The sequence below is a fragment of the Lissotriton vulgaris genome, chromosome 7 (assembly GCF_964263255.1).
Source record: "Lissotriton vulgaris chromosome 7, aLisVul1.2, whole genome shotgun sequence".
NCBI lineage: Eukaryota > Metazoa > Chordata > Amphibia > Caudata > Salamandridae > Lissotriton > Lissotriton vulgaris.
In genome coordinates this window covers 267711762-267730002 of record NC_141695.1, presented here as the reverse complement: position 1 = coordinate 267730002, position 18241 = coordinate 267711762, and the positions used below count along the sequence as shown (strand labels likewise).

Below are 18241 nucleotides of genomic sequence, written 5' to 3'. Positions count from 1 at the left end.
AAAGCGCCTTCACCAAAGCCAACAGTCATTCTGGTTAGTAAGTTTTGCATTTGATCCTTTTGTTATTTACAATATGTATGGAGTTAGGATGCTCCATTGGCCGGTTTGGATTTGCACCTTGCACACTCATTGTAATTTTTTGAGGGCGATGATCACTATGATCCTTTGCTCCTAGATGACAGGTTATGAGACAGGGTTGGCAAAATATCTGATAATTTGAAAGAGTGATCTATGTCTTTTAGAGTCCTTATAGGGATGTTTCATGAATAGATTGATTTAGTGAGTTGTGCAATCTTTATGTAATGTGAAGGCATTTTAGGGTTGGTTCCGTTGCTAATTTCCTTTACTATGCCTGTGAGGCTGCTTTTTTGCTCAAATCAGCCATATGGCCTGTTCCTTATTTTAGTGGCTTCTGTTTCATCATTTCCTTTTGCAAGTGTCATTTTCCTTCAATGATTACACCCATTAGGTTGGTGATCATGCAGTCACTTTACAGTTTGTTCTGTATTGATCGATTACATTGGCATAGAAGAATTTGATATTAAGTAATAAATAGTAGGTGTTTATGATTTTGGGCCTTATGGTCAAACCTATTTGGGTGGTAAAAAAGACTCTGACCGGCCTAAATCGGAACCTTTGTGACCTCAAAATAGCATTTGTGTATGTTCAAAACTCCAACTACTTACCAAATCACAAATTGAAAAGGGCATGTTTAGGGCGTCCCCTTAAATTTGTGATTTATTAAGGTACTTACCTGTGGTTTACGACAGCAATTGTGGTTGCAAATCATTTATTGGTTACTGATACCTCACAGAAGGTGGTATCACACTAGCAAACATGAAGGGGTCCCCTAAAAGCACGTTCCTCTTTGTCAATGTTATAATAAGCATTTTTGGGAGTAGGCAGTGGTTCCTGGGTCTGCTGCTCACCTGTAAAAGGCTTTAGACGTTGTTCTTTTTCAGTTTTTTAAGTGCACCCTGTTTTCATTTAAGGAGTTGTAGACCTTATCATTAACTGTGCCCAAAAACATTGTTTACATTAATATAGCAAATATGTATCTCAGTTCCGGGTACCCAGCGGCAGCAGATGATACCCCGACACTGCTCTTGCTGACAGTAAATTCAGGCATCAACTTAGGCAGGAAAATAAAGATGTCTCCAAGTCCCATATTTGCTCTCTGTACATTTCAGTTAAAGGTAGACCGGACGTATAAAAAAAATTGATTTCTTTAATTAAAAGCAATCAGAGACAGTGATTTGCTGATCCCGGCAGTCCACGATCCATGTGATGGCAGCGATTTGAAATGGGTTGCAAGTTACAACCAACCTGATGCATATTAATGAAGAAGGTCAAATTATGACAACTTAGGAATCAGAATTTTGTGAACCAATACGTTTCAACATATGTTAGTTTGCAAAACAACAAAGCACTTAGTAAAATGTGGGTGAACAAATTGTGACCGCTTTTACCCAATGCATTGCACAAACGTTAGGCCGTTGATCACTTTGATGGGCCCATGGTCATAATAACTACATGTTCCAAGGGTTTTTCTCGCTTTATATTACTGGTAACAATTTTACAAAGTTTCGAGAACTTCCTTCAGTATAATCAAAACGATTTCTTCTGTTTTCTGCTTTAGATATCTTTTCTTCGTCATGAAATGTGGTAATTAACGGTCCACCTTAATTTACATTCTAATCATTGCAGGAGCCCGTCTCTCACTCGCTTCTCCTTTAGAGGAAGATTCAACCTAGCAATGCAGACACTGATGAGCACATCTGTACATAGCAGTCCAGCGTTATTCTTAAGGAAAGGTACAGTACACAGGAGGCCGTCTGCAGAAGTAAAGAGAGGTGGGCAAAATAGGTAAAGAAAATATGATGAAATAGAAAGTGCCTTATCTTTCAACGATCTTAAGATAAACTGATAAGAAAGGGAACATCTGCATCACTTGTCATGGTGAAACGATGGCTGTTTTATGTATGAATTCTCTCGCCTGCCCAGACCATAGCTAACTCCACTTTACATTCTGGGACATGGAGTTTCACTTGTCCCCTTTTAGGTAAAAAGGAAAAAGGCTCAGAATGGGAAGAATTGTGAGATGTCGACATTGTGAATGGCCTAGTCAGATTGGTTGTTAAGCGCCTAGAAGAGTGTTATGAACAAGAGATCATGGACATTTAATAACCAATTGTAGGGGAGTAGCAGATGTGAGACCATGCAAACTGTATCTCCAATGAATACAAGATGATCTCCTTGTCTCACCATTGCACCCTCGAAGTCCCCTTTTTTATCCCAGCATAGTTACGTGAACTTGAAGTGAAGTGTACAGAGAGTAAATGCGAGTCTTCAAGATATCTGTATCTTCCGGACTAGCTTGATGTATGAATGTGTTGGTAGCAGGAGCAGTGTCTGCTGCCCCTGGGTACCCAGAACCTATATCAATATTTATATATAGTGATTTAAACAATGTATTGGGCACAGCACAGTAAATGGTTAGGTCTACAAATTATAGTTCGAAGTACCTGCATCTTTTATAAGTAACCCAAAATACAAATCAAAGAATAGATATTGACACATACCTGCTTTCAATTCAGCTGCGGTCAAAGTTTCCTCTCAGAGTCTGGCTGCAAGTGGGCACGTCCAAAGCACTGCGGCTTATATATCCTGACATAATTCACCGAGGCATCACTTGGGCACATTTGCACAACTCTGTCTGTGAATAAACGAGACGCTCCAGGTTTGGGTGCGGCCGACTCATGAATGTTCCTGCAAGTCACATACTCCCTGGAAATAAACGGTGTGAATCACGCGCAGGGTCACGAAATTTACCTTTCCTAAAAGCACAGGTATTGTTACACCTGCCGAGCGTTGAAATGAACACCTGTTTGCAGCTATTCCTGATGACCTATTCGGAACTATTTTTGTCTTTCACATAATTTAGGGAAGTTCAATTTAATATTTCACAAAGACAAATTTCCCTGCTATTATAATAGTTCAAGGGCGATCTCTTATTTTGCATGGCATGTTGCGAATTCTCACCATGTTATGTACTTTTAACTGTGATGCGCTCTCGCGTTTCGGCAACAACAAGGGTGACGTCCTACAACATTTCAAGTTAACACTGGTAATTGTATGAAACCACGGGGTCTTTATTTTTTTGCAAACATGTGGTGTGAATTGTTTTAGAAAGGTTGTACCTGAAAACAGCACACTGGCAACTAGTATCCTCGAAAGCTTCTGATCAACCCTCATCTAAAACAATTCGATTTCTGCACAAACATGACAATGGATTCCTCCTCATTTTCAAAAACTCTTGGACATCCTCAGATACTACAGGGGCGACATTTTCTTGATACCTCACGGCATCACATACGTTAGAATATAAAAAAAAATTCTACGTCATACAGAGCGGGTGATTTTTTATTGGGAAATAATTAGTGCATTTTTGGTCAACAGATTCATCATCTGGTAAAAGTAGCACGTGGGGATTATAATCTATTACGGCACATAGGGGCTGGTATGTCATTCTTGCCTCTAATATGGACAGAACGTTTTGCAATTACATGAAGATGTGACATGTGCAGTCATGACGGGTTTCCTTTTTGGCTTTCTAGATTAAAACTTTGTTTGAACGTAGCACACAAATATAAATCCTTCTTGAAACAGATGTTAACAGATGTTAAGTAGGAAACATTTATTAACTTATCTTAACATTTCACATATTGAATTGTCTCATAGGATTATGTACTGGAATGCTATTGATAAAGTACAAATCCAATTGTGAATAGGATGCACACTCCTTTTCACTATAATTACCTCACCCTTAATAAAATAGATTTAAATACTGTTTACCTGTCAGCCTTTCGGTGGTCTTCCCCCAAAACATTTGCCTCACTCCTCCAATTTGCTAATCTTGTTTTTGTTGGCCATAGGGCTCTGTGCACTTTACCACTGCTAAAAAGCGCCAAAGTGTGTGTGCTCACTCCATAAATCATTGTAACATTGGCTCACACCCAATTGGCAGATTTATTTTACTTATTTGTCACTAGTAAATTTGCACTTCGTTTACTCAGGGTCTGTAAATTAAATGTTACAAGTGGGGCTTCAGCATTAATTGTACCACCCATTCAAATATGTCTCTAGCCTATCATTGCAGTCTGTGTGTGCAGTTTAACTGCCATTTCGATCTGGTAATGTAAACCTTTACTAGGTTAGACCATCCTTTTAATATCCCTAGGGTAGGCCCTAAACAACCTATAGTGCAGGGTGCAGTGCATTTAAACCGCTGGGCAAGTATTTTAACTTTGAAATGTCTTGGTAGTGAAAAAAATCTTAATTTGTTTTTCAATACTGAAGGCCAAATTCTCCCTTAGGATAACAATGGGTTACTCTTTACATGGAATAAGTTCATATCTTTCAATTTGGAGCAAGTAGAAATGATCAGTTTGGTGTCTAATAAGTTGCAATTTAAAAGTTGGATTTTCAGTTACAATTCCGAAACCTCCGAAACCTTTAGAAAGTTGGCATTTTCTTGTCCCAGACATTTGTTGCCTGCAGCTGTAAGTGTAGCTGGCAGTTGGTATTTGTCTATTTCTCCCAGACACTGAGATAAAGGAGGAATAGGTGTTGGCAGGATGGGACATCTCCGAGTCGATTGTGGGAGGGGCTGTCATCTATCACACTTACACATCACAAAGGCTCTGCTGCTGCACCTTCACAAAGGTTGTATGCACCAGTCTGTTGTGCCACCAGACAAGCTGGGGCCAGAGCAGGGGGGGGGGGGGGAGGAATTCCAAACGACCCTGAGGTCTAGGAGCAAAAATCTCTAGGACCTTCTCCTAATTCAATGCTGGCATGAAGTATGAATATTGGACTCTCAGACTCATCTCTTCAGTAAGGATGTATGATGGACCGGGTTTGTGGCTTGCAGGGGCAACATGGCGGAAGTGTTCTGAGCTCGCTCTGCCACTCATCCCCTTCATCCGATAAATTTCTCTGGCACAGACATAAGATCCACAGTGTGGAACCACGGTGGATCAATGTGCAAGCCCCCAGAAACCGATTTGTGCGAAGATACCTGTAGGGTGGCAATTGCCTAAACATTTATAACCAGATATCAGACCACAGCTGGAGATGTGCGTCCCGGGTGGAGCCTGCTGACCCACCTGTGAGGCAGTTGTGGCCTCTGCTTGAGAAGTCACCGGCAACAGAGGAAGTGCACATCGCACCACTCAGAGTGGAGATGAAAACCTGTGGATGATGCTACGAGGAGACCACCAAATGTGAGACAGGGTGAGTGGCACTGCATCCTGAGGCCTTGGGAGTGCCCGGCATTGGGGCCTGGTCTGTCACAAGGACCAGGCAATGTGGATGGGGGCACCTGCCCAGCAGTAAAGACTAGTGGTGGTGCAGCCCAAGTGAGAGAAGTGATGGGAGACACTGCTACTGACCTTACCTCTGGGAGTGGCCCGATCTGGACCTGCTCTTGCTGTTGATGCGACATGCATTGGGAAGTGCAAACAGTGGTTGCCGATGGGCCCCATATCGCACCTCTGCGTGAAGGAAGGAAAGTGTCGCTGCCAGCAGTGCTGATTGGTGAGGTCAAGAGAAGGGTGACAATGCGGTCTGACCATGGCTGTGGGAGCAGTGTGTGGCCTGCTTGAAATACTTGGAGGAGTAATGCTTGCAAGGGCCTTCATGCGTGCTGTGGTAGACATTGTTTGCAGCTCTTCTTGGTATGGGAAGAAGTGGGCCGCACAGCCACTTCAGGACCTGATTGTGACCTCGGGAGCAGTCGGGCTGAGGCCTGATAGTATTGATGACACTGTTGCTTGGGACAGAGATCGCCAGAGGGACTGATCGGAAAGAGTTGCATTGTTGCAGGAGGTTGGGGATGCGGGTGCTGAAGATGGAATGTGGAGGGTATTGCATTTGAGGGGTACAACTAAACCACAACAGCTGGCAATGTGAGTGGAGGGACTGTAGGGGCTTCTCCTGCTGGTTCTTTCATTAAGTACTGCACAGTGAATAGGGAAATCTTTCCAACTATACTGCTTTGATCTGCTGGGAGTGTCGCACCTTCTGTTGTGCACTAAAGAAATTGGCTGGAACAATGGCCCACACTAAAGGTACTGGGTCATGGACCTCCTTGCAAGTTGCTGGCTCAACAGATATGGATTTGACGCAACCATTTACACAACAGGAAGCCACGCATGACCGTTTGGATGTCATCTTGCATGCCATAGAACGAACCAGGGAGTCTATTGAATCCAAAGTGGACAAGGCTGTATTGGATCTTACGCTTCTGCATACGGATCATTGGAAGTTAGGAGACCAAGTTACTGCAGTGGAGCAGGATGTTACAGAATTAAAACTGGCAACTGATTTCCTGGAGAAGCAGTAGAATGTGTCTGACACCCGAATCAGATACCTTCAAGATAGAGTGGAGTTGGGCCACCCTAGATGAAATAATGTGTGCCTGATTGGACTACTGGAGGGGGCAGAGATTCAGGATGCAGTGGTCTTCTTGGCACGGTAGCTCAAGGATATTCTTTCGTCCTCCTCCTTTTCTCTCTTTTTGCGCCATAGAGCGGGCACATCGCATTCCTGGCAGAAAACCCGCATTACGAACTGCATTATTACTTGTATTGAGGAGTGCTTATACTTGCATTACAAACTGCCTGATTATGTGCATTGAGGATTGAGTTATTCTCGCATTACAAACTGCCTCATTACTTGCATTGAGGAGTGTGTTATACTTGCATTACGAACTGCCTGATTATGTGCATTGACGATTGAATTATTCTCGCATTACGAACTGCCTTATTACTTGCAATGAGGAGTGCATTATACCTGCATTATGAACTGCCTTATTACTTGCATTGAGGAGTGCATTATACTTGCACTATGAACTGCCTGATTTTGTGCATAGAGGATTGAATTATTCTCGCATTACAAACTGATTATTACTTACATTAAGGAGTGTGTTACACTTGCATTACGAACTGCCTGATTACGTGCATTGAGGATTGCATTATTCTTCCTTTACGAACTTCCTGATTACTTGCATTGAGTGTTGCATTATTCTTACATTATTACAAACTGAATTGGTCTGAGAATACGAACTGCATAGCATTGCATTAGGACTGCATTTGAACATCCTGCACTGCTCATTAATACCGCAAGAACCTGTGTTTTTTGGCCTAATAACCGTCCAAGTGAAAGATTACGAATACGCATATGTTGGATTTATATCATTTGGTCTTACCGTATTTTTCTTCTTGATAAAGATACTTCTACTTTCATACATCATTGTGGTGTCCATTTGTGGTGTTATCACTGTGTCACTGGGAGTGTGGTTGCAAATACTTTACACACTGCCTTGAAGATAAGCCTTGCTGCTCATGCCAATCTACCAGGGGGTGAGAAGGGCTTATCAAAGAGGGTGTCCCACAACAATCTTTTACAAAACTACGCAAGCTATTACTCTACATATATAAAAAACGTGTACTCCCACTTCATGCAATGCAAAAATTATTAAACTGGGTAAAATGTACACATTTTCCTCCAGCCAGTACAACAGTAGGGAAATTGTTGGAGTGCACAGGGGTAAAATGTATTAATCCCACTCCAATTAGTACAACAGTAGGGAAAGTATTAGATTGCGGAGGAGTAAAATGTACTATTCCCACTCCAGGCAGTGCAACTGTAGGGAAAGTGTTGGATTGTGGTGGGCTAACGTACTATTCCCACTCCAATCAGTACAATAGTAAGGAAAGTGTTGGATTCTGGAGAGGTAAAATGTAATATTCCCATCCGAGTCAGTACAACAGTAGGGAAAGTTTTGGATAGCTTAGGGGTAAAATGTATGATTCCCACTTGAGTCAGTACAACAGTAGGGAAAGTGTTGGATTGCGGGGAAGTAACATTTACTATTCCCCTCCAATAAGTGCAACAATAGGGGAAGTGGTGGATTTCAGAGGGCTAAAATTTACCATTCCAACTCCAGTCCTTACAACAGTAGGGCAAGTGTTGGATAGCGGAAGGGTAAAATGTACTATGTACAAAAATGTACAACTCGCTCCTCTCCCCGAGTTGAGTGGTCGCTCCCCTGTGTCCCTCGAGGATATTGGTATCGTTGTGCTATTGCTAGCGCTGCTTCACATTACTGCTTTTTTTAATCTGCTGCCTGCTGCTTGCAAATAGCCAATTTCAGCCTCATTGCGCACTGCATTAATTGCCGATTTCAGCCTCATTGCCGCTCTGCATTAATTTATACTCTGTTGTATCTGCCTGCTGCCTGCCTGATCGCCGCTGAGCTGTGCCTGAATCTCTGGGTAATATTTACGCTGTTTTGAACGGTGTTTTCAGCGCGTTCTCTGTACTCCTCCGCCTCCATTTTGTTGTTGTTGTGGTAGTCTCGAGCCCGCCCCGCCTCCCAGCTGAGACGCCCTCGCCCCTCCCCCCCACCCTCCATATATGACAGTTACTCCCGCGCGCAGCGTTCACGCACAGCGACCGCGCCCAACCCGCGCCGAAGGTGCGCCAAAGGTAAGCCCGTCTACGCCCGTCGGCGCATGGATCGCGCCCAGCGCCAGAACCCCTGCCCCTCGCGCTGCCCAGCCCTCCCGCATTACCTACGATGCCGCCACCCTCCTAGCCCTTAACCCCGGTCGCGCCCCCAACTGCGTCCAAGCCGCCCCTGGACAAACCCATGGACCTTTCTCCTGCTACTCCTGCAAATTCAGCGGCACCAACAACATCTCCGCTACGACCACACCACTGACTCCCGACCCCAACCACCTACAATGCATCCTTCTCAACACCCGCTCGGTCCACAGACACGCCATTGACCTATGGAATCTACTAGACACCATTTCTCCAGACATTGCCTTCCTAACGGAAACATGGATGAACGCTTCCTCCGCACCAGACATCACCATTGCCATCCCTGAAGACTATAAGATCACTCGCAAAGACCGTACCAGCCACACAGGAGGAGGAATCGCTATCGTCCATAAGAAATCAATCCGCATCTCAACCAGCTCTGACGCCAACCTCGCCAACTCCGAACACCTTCACTTCCAGATCCACATCGACCCCAAAACCACACTCAGAGGCACCCTCCTCTACAGACCACCAGGACCCCGCGCAAAATTCAGTGAAGACATCACGGACTTCATCACTCCACACGCGCTCCCCTCCAAAGAATACATCCTTCTGGGAGACCTCAACTTTCACCTTGAAAAGATCAACGACTGCAACACCACCACCCTCCTGGACAACCTCGCCAACCTCGGACTTAAAGAGCTGGTCACTTCCCCCACCCACATCGCAGGTCACACACTCAACCCCATCTTCACCTCCAGCAATCATGTCTCCTTCAGCCACACTACGGATCTCCTCTGGACTGACCACAGCTGCGTTCACTTCACCTACAACAAGCCCAAACCCACCAACCACCTGCAACCAACTCTGCAAAGAAACTGGACAAAATCACCACCGACCAGATCTCCTCATCGCTCTTTCTAAACACCCCAGCCCACTCCTCGGACCCAAACCTAGCCGCCGCCAACTTCACCCTATGGTTATCCAACACCGCCAACACCTTAGCACCACTGAAAAAACGTCAAAGCAAACCTGGCAACAAGAAGGCCTCATGGTTCAACGATGATCTTAAGAAGTCCAAGAAACTCTGCCGCACCCTTGAAAAAGCTTGGAAAAAAGACCCAACCACCAGCACCAAGGACACCTTCAAAAACGCCACCCGCACTCACCACCAACTAATCCGAAAGGCCAAGAAAACAGCATTCAAGGATCGACTTGACAACAACGCCCACAACAGCAAGGAACTTTTCAACATCGTCAAGGAGTTTTCCAACCCCTCGGCCAACTCCAACGACATCACCCCCTCTCAAGCCCTCTGCGACTCCCTAGCCTCATTCTTCCACAACAAGATTGCAGACATCCACAACAGCTTCAACAACCAACCCGGAGCCCAACCCACCCAACCACATGCTGAACACTCTCCCCCCGCGAACACCCTTAACAACTGGAACCCAATCTCCACTGAGGACACCATCTGCCTGATGAACTCCATCCACTCAGGATCCCCCACAGACCCATGCCCTCACCACATCTTCAACAAAGCAGACTCCGTCATAGCACCGCACCTCCGAGACGTCATCAACTGCTCCTTCAACTCCGCCACCTTTCCGGAAAACTGGAAACACGCTGAACTCACCGCCCCTCATCAAAAAACCCACAGCGGACCCCACCGAACTCAAAAATTACCGCCCCATCTCGCTCCTTCCATTCCCGGCCAAAGTAATCGAGAAAGCTGTCAACAACCAGCTCGCCGCTTTCCTCGAAGCCAACAAATCCCTCGACTCCTCACAATCTGGCTTCCGAGCAAAACACAGCACTGAGACCGCCCTCATCGCAGCAACAGACGACATTCAAACTCTACTGGACAATGGAGACACAGCCGCCCTCATCCTCCTCGACCTCTCTGCAGCATTTGACACAGTCTGCCACAGCACCCTTTTACAACGCCTCAGCAACATCGGAATACATGGAAAAGCACTTGAATGGATCACCTCGTTCCTCACCGGAAGAACCCAGAGAGTCCGCCTTCCACCATTCAAGTCCGAGGCCACCGAAGTCATCTGTGGCGTACCACAAGGATCCTCTCTCAGTCCCACCCTCTTCAACGTATACATGAGCCCCCTCGCGACCATCGCCCGCCAACACAACCTCAACATCATCTCTTACGCGGATGACACTCAACTGATCCTTTCTCTCACCAAGGACCCCAGCACCGCCAAAACTAACCTACACGAAGGAATGAAAGAAGTTGCTGAATGGATGAAACACAGCCGTCTGAAACTGAACTCAGATAAAACAGAAGTCCTCATCCTAGGTACATCCCCCTCTGCATGGGACGACTCTTGGTGGCCGGAAGCCCTTGGAAAAGCACCCATTCCGACAGACCACGCACGGAACCTAGGCGTTATCCTGGATTCTTCACTTTCAATGAACAGACAAGTCAGCGCCGTATCCTCATCCTGCTTCAACATTCTTCGCATGCTCAAAAAAACATTTCCCTGGATCCCCACCGAAACCAGGAAAACAGTCACCCATGCTCTGGTCACGAGCCGACTGGACTACGGAAACACCCTCTACGCAGGCACTACCGCTAAACTCCAAAAGAAACTCCAACGAATCCAAAACGCCTCAGCCAGAATCATATTAGACATCCCACGCAACGAACACATCTCTGGTCACCTGAAAGACCTCCACTGGCTACCCGTCAATAAGAGAATCACTTTCCGACTGCTAACCCACGCACACAAATCACTCTACGACATCGGACCAGAATGCCTCAACTCAAGACTGTCCTTCTACACCCCCTCCCGCCAACTACGCTCCTCCAGCCAAGCCCTCGCCACTGTACCTCGCATCAACAAGACCACCATGGGAGGCAGATCCTTCTCTTACTTGGCTGCTAAAACATGGAACTCACTCCCCACTTACCTTCGCCTTACCCAGAACCACCTAGCTTTCAGAAAACAACTTAAAACGTGGATATTTGACAAGTAATCCTCCTTCCCCTCCTTAGCGCCTTGAGACCCTCTGGGTATGTAGTGCGCTATATAAATTCTCTGACTTGACTTGACTTGACTACTATTCCCACTCCAATAAATGCAACAGTAGGGAAAGTGCTGGAATGAAGAGAGGTAAAATGTACTATTCCCACTCCAGTCAGTACAATAGTAGGGAAAGTGTTGGATTGTGTGGGGTTTTAAGATTACTTGTTCCACTCCAGTCAGTGCAACATTAAAAACAAACAAAATATCTTAAACAAAAAAAATTCAAAAACAAAGTGAATGAAGAAAAAATATAAATATGTACAAAAAACTAACAATATATTTAAAATAAAATAATAATATAGAAACTTGATACAATGTTAAATACATATCACAAATAACTACAAATATTATTATAAATACAATACAAAAATAACTATCAGAAAAAATAAATATTTCTATTTAGAAATTATTAATCAACAAAACATATTTATTACACACATTTAATTTAGTTACTTCCCACCCTATAACCCCACAAAACGCACAACCTGCACCTAAAACGGAACTTTAAAACAACACACTCATAAAATCTAACATAAAATTATTTACACAATTGACATAATTAATAATCAATGTAATAATTAATATTAATTCAAAGATTATTTATTGTTACAATGAATTCACTCTTCAAACCATATCCATACACAACCCACAACCCACATCTAAATCCTTTAAAAAAAAATCATTGCACAATTCAGATAATAAATTATCAATAACACAAATATTATTAATTAAAAACTGAGGCCCTTATTATGATGTTGGGAGGAAAGTCATCTGAAAGCTAGTCGAAGCTTTACGCCCGGCATCATAGGTTTCCGTCAGTATTATGATACCGGCGGTCAGAGGTAAAGCTACAAGGGAAATCTCCGCTTCGGACGGGCTCATGTAGCCCGTTGGGATGGCGTTTGGGACTGTATCTCAATAGATGGCGGAGCCAGCCCCAGCTCCACCAGGAAAAGGCAGGCAGAAAGTGACTAGGGGGCCACTTCGCCCGACCCTCTGCTGTAGGATTGTAGGGTGCATTTATGGTGCCCCCTTAAATATCCCTCCTCCATGTGGCAGGCACCGCATGGTGCAGGGATGTTTCAAAACATCCATTTTTGTTTTAAAGCTTGTGCTGCAGCCCGTTAGAAGCCACTGCACAAGCTGCAATAGAGAAATTGATGTTTCCAACACCCCAAAGAAAGGTCGGATCCTAATACTATAAATGGAACCGCTGACTTATAATTGGGTGGTTCCATTCCACTAACGTGTCGCTCTGACCGACATCATAATCAGGCTCTGAATATTAGTTCATTAAAATTAATTAACTTTCCACTCTTTACAACTATAAACCCAAAAACCCACATAAGAGGAGCATGCAAAGCCCAATTGCCAACCACACCCGCTCATGTGGCCCATAGACAGGCTGTATGCTCCAAGTGAATACGCCACAAAAATGCCAAATTCCTAAAAATTTTATTTTCTAAATTGAAATGTAAAATCTGACTTCACCATACATTATCATTTCTCATTGCAATTCCAGACACCAAACATGAACTGGTTTTATGTTCCCATTTACACTTTAAAGTCTACTGGATGTCTAAAGGTATCTCCAATGTTATCATATGAGCGAGATAGGCCTTGCGATAGTGATAAACTAATTTAAGAATTTTACACTACCAGGACATGTAAAACTTAAACGCACGTGCCCTACTTTTCAAATACATTGCATCCTGCCATTTGGGCTGTTCAGGGCCTAATCTAGCAGGTGACCTGTATGTAATAAAAGGAAGGTTCAGACCTGGTAATAAGTTTATTTTGCCGGGTTGAACTGAAAGTTAAAAACTACACACACAGGCTGCCATGACAGACCTGAGACATGCTTAAAGTGCTACTTAAGTGAGTGGCACAATCAGTGTTGCAAGCACACTATTAGCATTTAATTCACAGGTCCTGGCCACAGGTAGTGCCACTTTACAATGGACGTGCAAGTAAATTAAATATGCCAGTTGGGTACAAGTTAATTCCACCATGTTTTAAGGCACTTCACTGGTTAGCAGATGTAAACTTTGCTGCAAAATATAAGTCATCAAACAGGAGGTCTGAAGGCAAAATGTAAGTGGGAAAACCACATCAAGGATTCTTGGTCTAACAGTTATGAAACCCTAATCAAGCAGCAGCCATAATCTCTGTCAGGATGAGGTCACGAGATAACCCCAACTGAACCTGTGCTAAACCTTTTGGCACAAAGCAGTCAGGCTTAATTTGCAGGCCATATGTGAAGTATTTATGCAGCACTTCAAACACTAATAAAGTGAAAACACAACACAAAAAAATCCCACACCAACTTAGAAACATCGAGCAAACTGTAATAAATTATGTAACACCAAAATGACAACTGACAAAAAGCCAATAAGTAGAACTAGAGATAAGCATCTTTGAAGATTTAAGTGAAAATAGTGCCAAAAAGCACAAACCACTCACTGTATTTATCTGGAGACGCCAGACCTGGACCAAGTTATAAATTCAGGCTGACCAAGATGGAGCGTGGGCAGGTTACAGAGTCTAAGCTAAGCCTGCTGAACAAAGTACATTAAGGGCCAGATGTAGGCAAGAATATTTTACCGATTCATAAATACCGAATTTTATCGATTCAGTATTTATGAATCGGTAAAATAGAAGGGGGGAGATTTAGGTAGAATCGGTAATTGAATTACCGATTCTGTAAGAATCGGTATTTACCGAATCGGTAAATACCGATTCGGTAATGCCCATTGATTCCTACGGGCATTGAAGCCCATAGGAATGAATGGGCATTACCGAATCGGTATTTACCGATTCGGTAAATACCGAATGTTGCAAGGGTGCAGGGGGTGTCACTTTGACACCCTCTAGCACCCCGAATTCAGGCATGTGTGACATGTGGCACACAGACATGCCCTAAGGGCATGTCTGTCTGTCACATGCCATAGGTGTGCATGCACACAAGTGCATGCACACCTGGAATCGGTATTTTACCACCCAATTGGATTGGGTGGTAAAATACCGATTCGGTAAGGCCTGTGGGACTCAGAAGAGTCCCACCTACATCTCAAAATTACTGAATCGGTAAAAATACTGATTCAGTATTTTACCGATTCGGTAAATTTACCGATTCGGTAAATTTACCGAATCGGTAAAATAGGGCCCCTACATGCCAAAAACTTAATACCGGTCGGTAACGGCCGAAATTGGCTGTTACCGACCGGTATTTTGGCTCCTACATCTGGCCCTAAATGATTTAACTTAAATCCAGGTTGCAGAGCATTGTGAGATACCGCTTTGAAGATGGGTTGTGCTGAGGCAGTTCCCTGGAGCTGTGATGCTGTGATACATAGTTCTGTGTCATCGTCAAGGATGCCTTCGACTGAGTGCTTGGAGTTTAATGTCCTGCATCAAAGATGCGTCACACACCTGCTGTTCCAAAATAGCTGCAGGGCTGCCATGCGGAGTCCTGCGTTATCATTGAGGATGTCGTCTACGTTGGGCATGTGATGCGAAGGTCTGCGTCAAGGAGACATGGCACAGCAGTGGTTCAGAGAAGACTGGGTGCTGCAATGCAAATTATCTGCATCAGGCTGGTCAGAAGAGGAGTTGTGAGAAAATGTGTCTTGCTGCACCATTTTTGCCCACATGACCAAAGATGGTCTGGCAGAGCACCTTCAAGTCCACCTCCAAGGGTCATAGACTGGGGTAGCAAAACTCACAGTAGACATGGTCCAGTTGCTGGGATCAAGGTGGCTGGAGCCTTTCCGTTCCTCAGGCTCTGATAGGAGGCCAGAGAACTAGCACTTGGAGTCACACTTTTAGTCCTAGAATCAAGAGGCAGGTCCAGTACTTTCAAACAGGCAGCAGCAGAGAAGCAGCAGTACTTCTGAGAATTCCACAGATACAGAAATGTACTGAAGAGTTGGGTCTGGTTCTTCAATATTTAAACCTAGTACCCACTTTGAAGCAGGAGTAGGTTCTGGAGGTTTTCACCACCCAGAGGCATTTAGAATTTCCTCCCTGCCAGCCCTGTCCCAGTGTGTCTGGGGTTACATTTGACTAGTGACAAACCCTTTGTGAGTATGCTCAGACAAATCCGTTGTGATGTGTAAGTGTGGTAGGTGACAACACCACCCCCTAATAAAATCAGAGACAGCCTATCATACCAACACTAATACTCATTTGTCTCACTGTCTGGGAGAAAGATACAAAGACCAACTGCAGCTCCACCTAGTCATGTGACCCAAGATACAGGCTGCAGGAACCAAATGGTTGGAACAAGTAAATGCCAACTTTCTAAAGGTGGAATTTACAAAATGGGATTTAAAATCCGACTTTACCATTAAAGATATAGTACTTTAGACACAAACTTCAACAGTCCTCCCCGCTCCCAATTGAAAGTTATCACTTCAGTTAAGTTCAGTTCAGTTCAACTTTATTCGGATACAATAGTACCCATAAAAGCACAAAAACGTAAATACATCACAATAATTGATACAAAGATTAAAATTCCATATACATATATCCAAAGTGCCTGGTGCAAAGACGACCATCATGTTAATATATACAATTGTTAAAACAGTTCACAGATTATGTCATATATGATCAGGGATCCATCATAGACCTACGCGCCCTTATTGCAGTTTTAAGAAAACTGCCAGTGCGGAAAATCAATTCAACAACATCTAAGTCTAATATGCAACGATACGCCACCTCCAAAGTAATTGGTCTTCTCTTGTTAAAATATAGATAAAAAAACGGTTTAGAGTATTTAAGATAATATTTACAGAAGAATATAAAATGCATAATAGTTTGCTCACTCCTCCCGTCACAAGAGTACAAATTTTGGTTAAAATTTGGGCTATAACCCAGTGGAAAACAAAGTGCAAATCGGATTGTGATAGCTCTTAATCGAAACAATGGCTCATCGGTAAGGTCAAATACATATGAAGCGTATAACAGTGCTGTTCAATAGCCATATAATTTCGCACAATTTGTTTCCTAGACTCCATCACATCCCGCTCGTTATTATATAGGGAGTACAAAGCATTTTGCAGTTCTTTTGGAACTGATTCTGCTAATATGGGATCCAGGAAGACATTTTCTCTATTTACGCTGAGCAAGCTTCTGAGCACACCGCTTAGCCATGGGATTTCTAAGCCTTCATCGCAATGTAAACAATCCTTAATAATCTGCTGTGTCAAGAATGCCGCTTCGTTCTTCCACACTGATACCCACATAAGTGCCGGTCGTGCCCGAATAAAATCAGTTATAAAATTGATGTTGAGCTCCTTGTGACATATATATTGGGGGGTTGAGATTGGGGTGCTCAGTAGTTTCCTGCAAAACCTTCTGTATTGCTGAGCAGTTGGCCGTTCCCCAGATCTCGGCACCGAATGTAGCCACCGGGGTGCACTGAAGTTTGTATATTTTCTGTACTGCTAAACGAGCACCCGTGGTCTTAGGGCAGGGTAGACTTAAAATTTAATTGGTGGCCTTTGAGAACTTGCTCCTGGGGTAAGCTAAATGCTCACTCCAGGCACCGTTCGCAGCAAAGGCCAGACCTAAGTAAAGAAAAGATCTTACAGAAGTCAATTTTTGATCGTCTATTGTGATCGAGCCTATTTCACGCTTCCCTGGAAGGAAAGGATTTCTTAAAATGTACCCGCAGGTCTAACTCATCCATATAATTGTTAAAATTTTGGACAAGAAAACGCAGGGAATTTGGAGTGCGGCCTATAAGAACCGCATCATCTGCGTAAATAAGCACGGGGATGGGCTCTTTATTAATGTATGGGACATCTTGAGTAGCCGTTTTCAGAGTGGTGTTCAGCCAATTAATATATATAATAAAAAGCAGGGGGGGCAACACACATCCTTGTCTGACCCCCCAAACAATTTCAATGGTCCCTGAAACCTCTCCTTCCATCCCAATCCTTACTTGAGCCTGGAGGTCTCTGTGTAAATATACTAAAAAATGTACCAGTGTTTCATCCAACCCTCCTGCTGAAAGGATTGCCCACAGCTTTTACCTGTTCACTAGATCAAAGGCTGTGGACAGGTCCCTAAAAGCCATGTAGATAGGGGTCCTCCTTGCAATAGTATATTTTCCGACAATTAAGTTTAGGTTTAGACATTGTTCAATCGTTCCAACCTTGCCCCTAAATCCGAGCTGGCATGGGTCCTAGATGGCATTTGCTTCTGTCCATCCCACCAGTTTGTTCTACAGGACTCTTCCTAAAATTTTAAGAGTATTTTCTATTAGAGAAATAGGTCTATAATTGCACTGAAGAGATCTATCTCCTTTCTACAAAACCGGGACTATTATACTTGTGGCCCAAGTCTCGGGTATTTTTGTCAAAGTTAAATTATTAAAAACATTCAAAAGCAAAGGGCCCAGAAGTCTGGGTTCCACTTAATTAAATCAATAGGGACCCCGTCTGGGCCCGGCGCCTTATTACCTAGGCTCTGGTTAATGGCTTCCACAAGTTCTAAAATGCTCATTTCTATGGGTACCGGGCTACCTGGATTAAAGGTTGCCTCACATGGAAGTGGAGGGGCGTAAATACCTGAAAAATGTT

The 18241-nt window shown here is 43.9% G+C and overlaps 1 protein-coding gene across 2 annotated transcripts in view; it reads right to left on the bottom strand.

Annotated features, from left to right (window-relative positions):
* LOC147701358 (chymotrypsin inhibitor Ani s 6-like) overlaps nucleotides 1-18241 on the bottom strand; it is a 212070-nt gene that overhangs the window by 50201 nt on the left and 143628 nt on the right. Inside the window, exon 1 of one of the 2 annotated variants that reach the window (XM_086928634.1) lies at nucleotides 2583-2819. The exons of the other annotated variant lie outside the window; for it this stretch is intronic. The gene's annotated coding sequence lies outside the window, so the exon portion shown is untranslated. Of the gene's footprint in view, nucleotides 1-2582; nucleotides 2820-18241 lie in introns of those variants that run through there. 2 annotated transcript variants of the gene reach the window in all.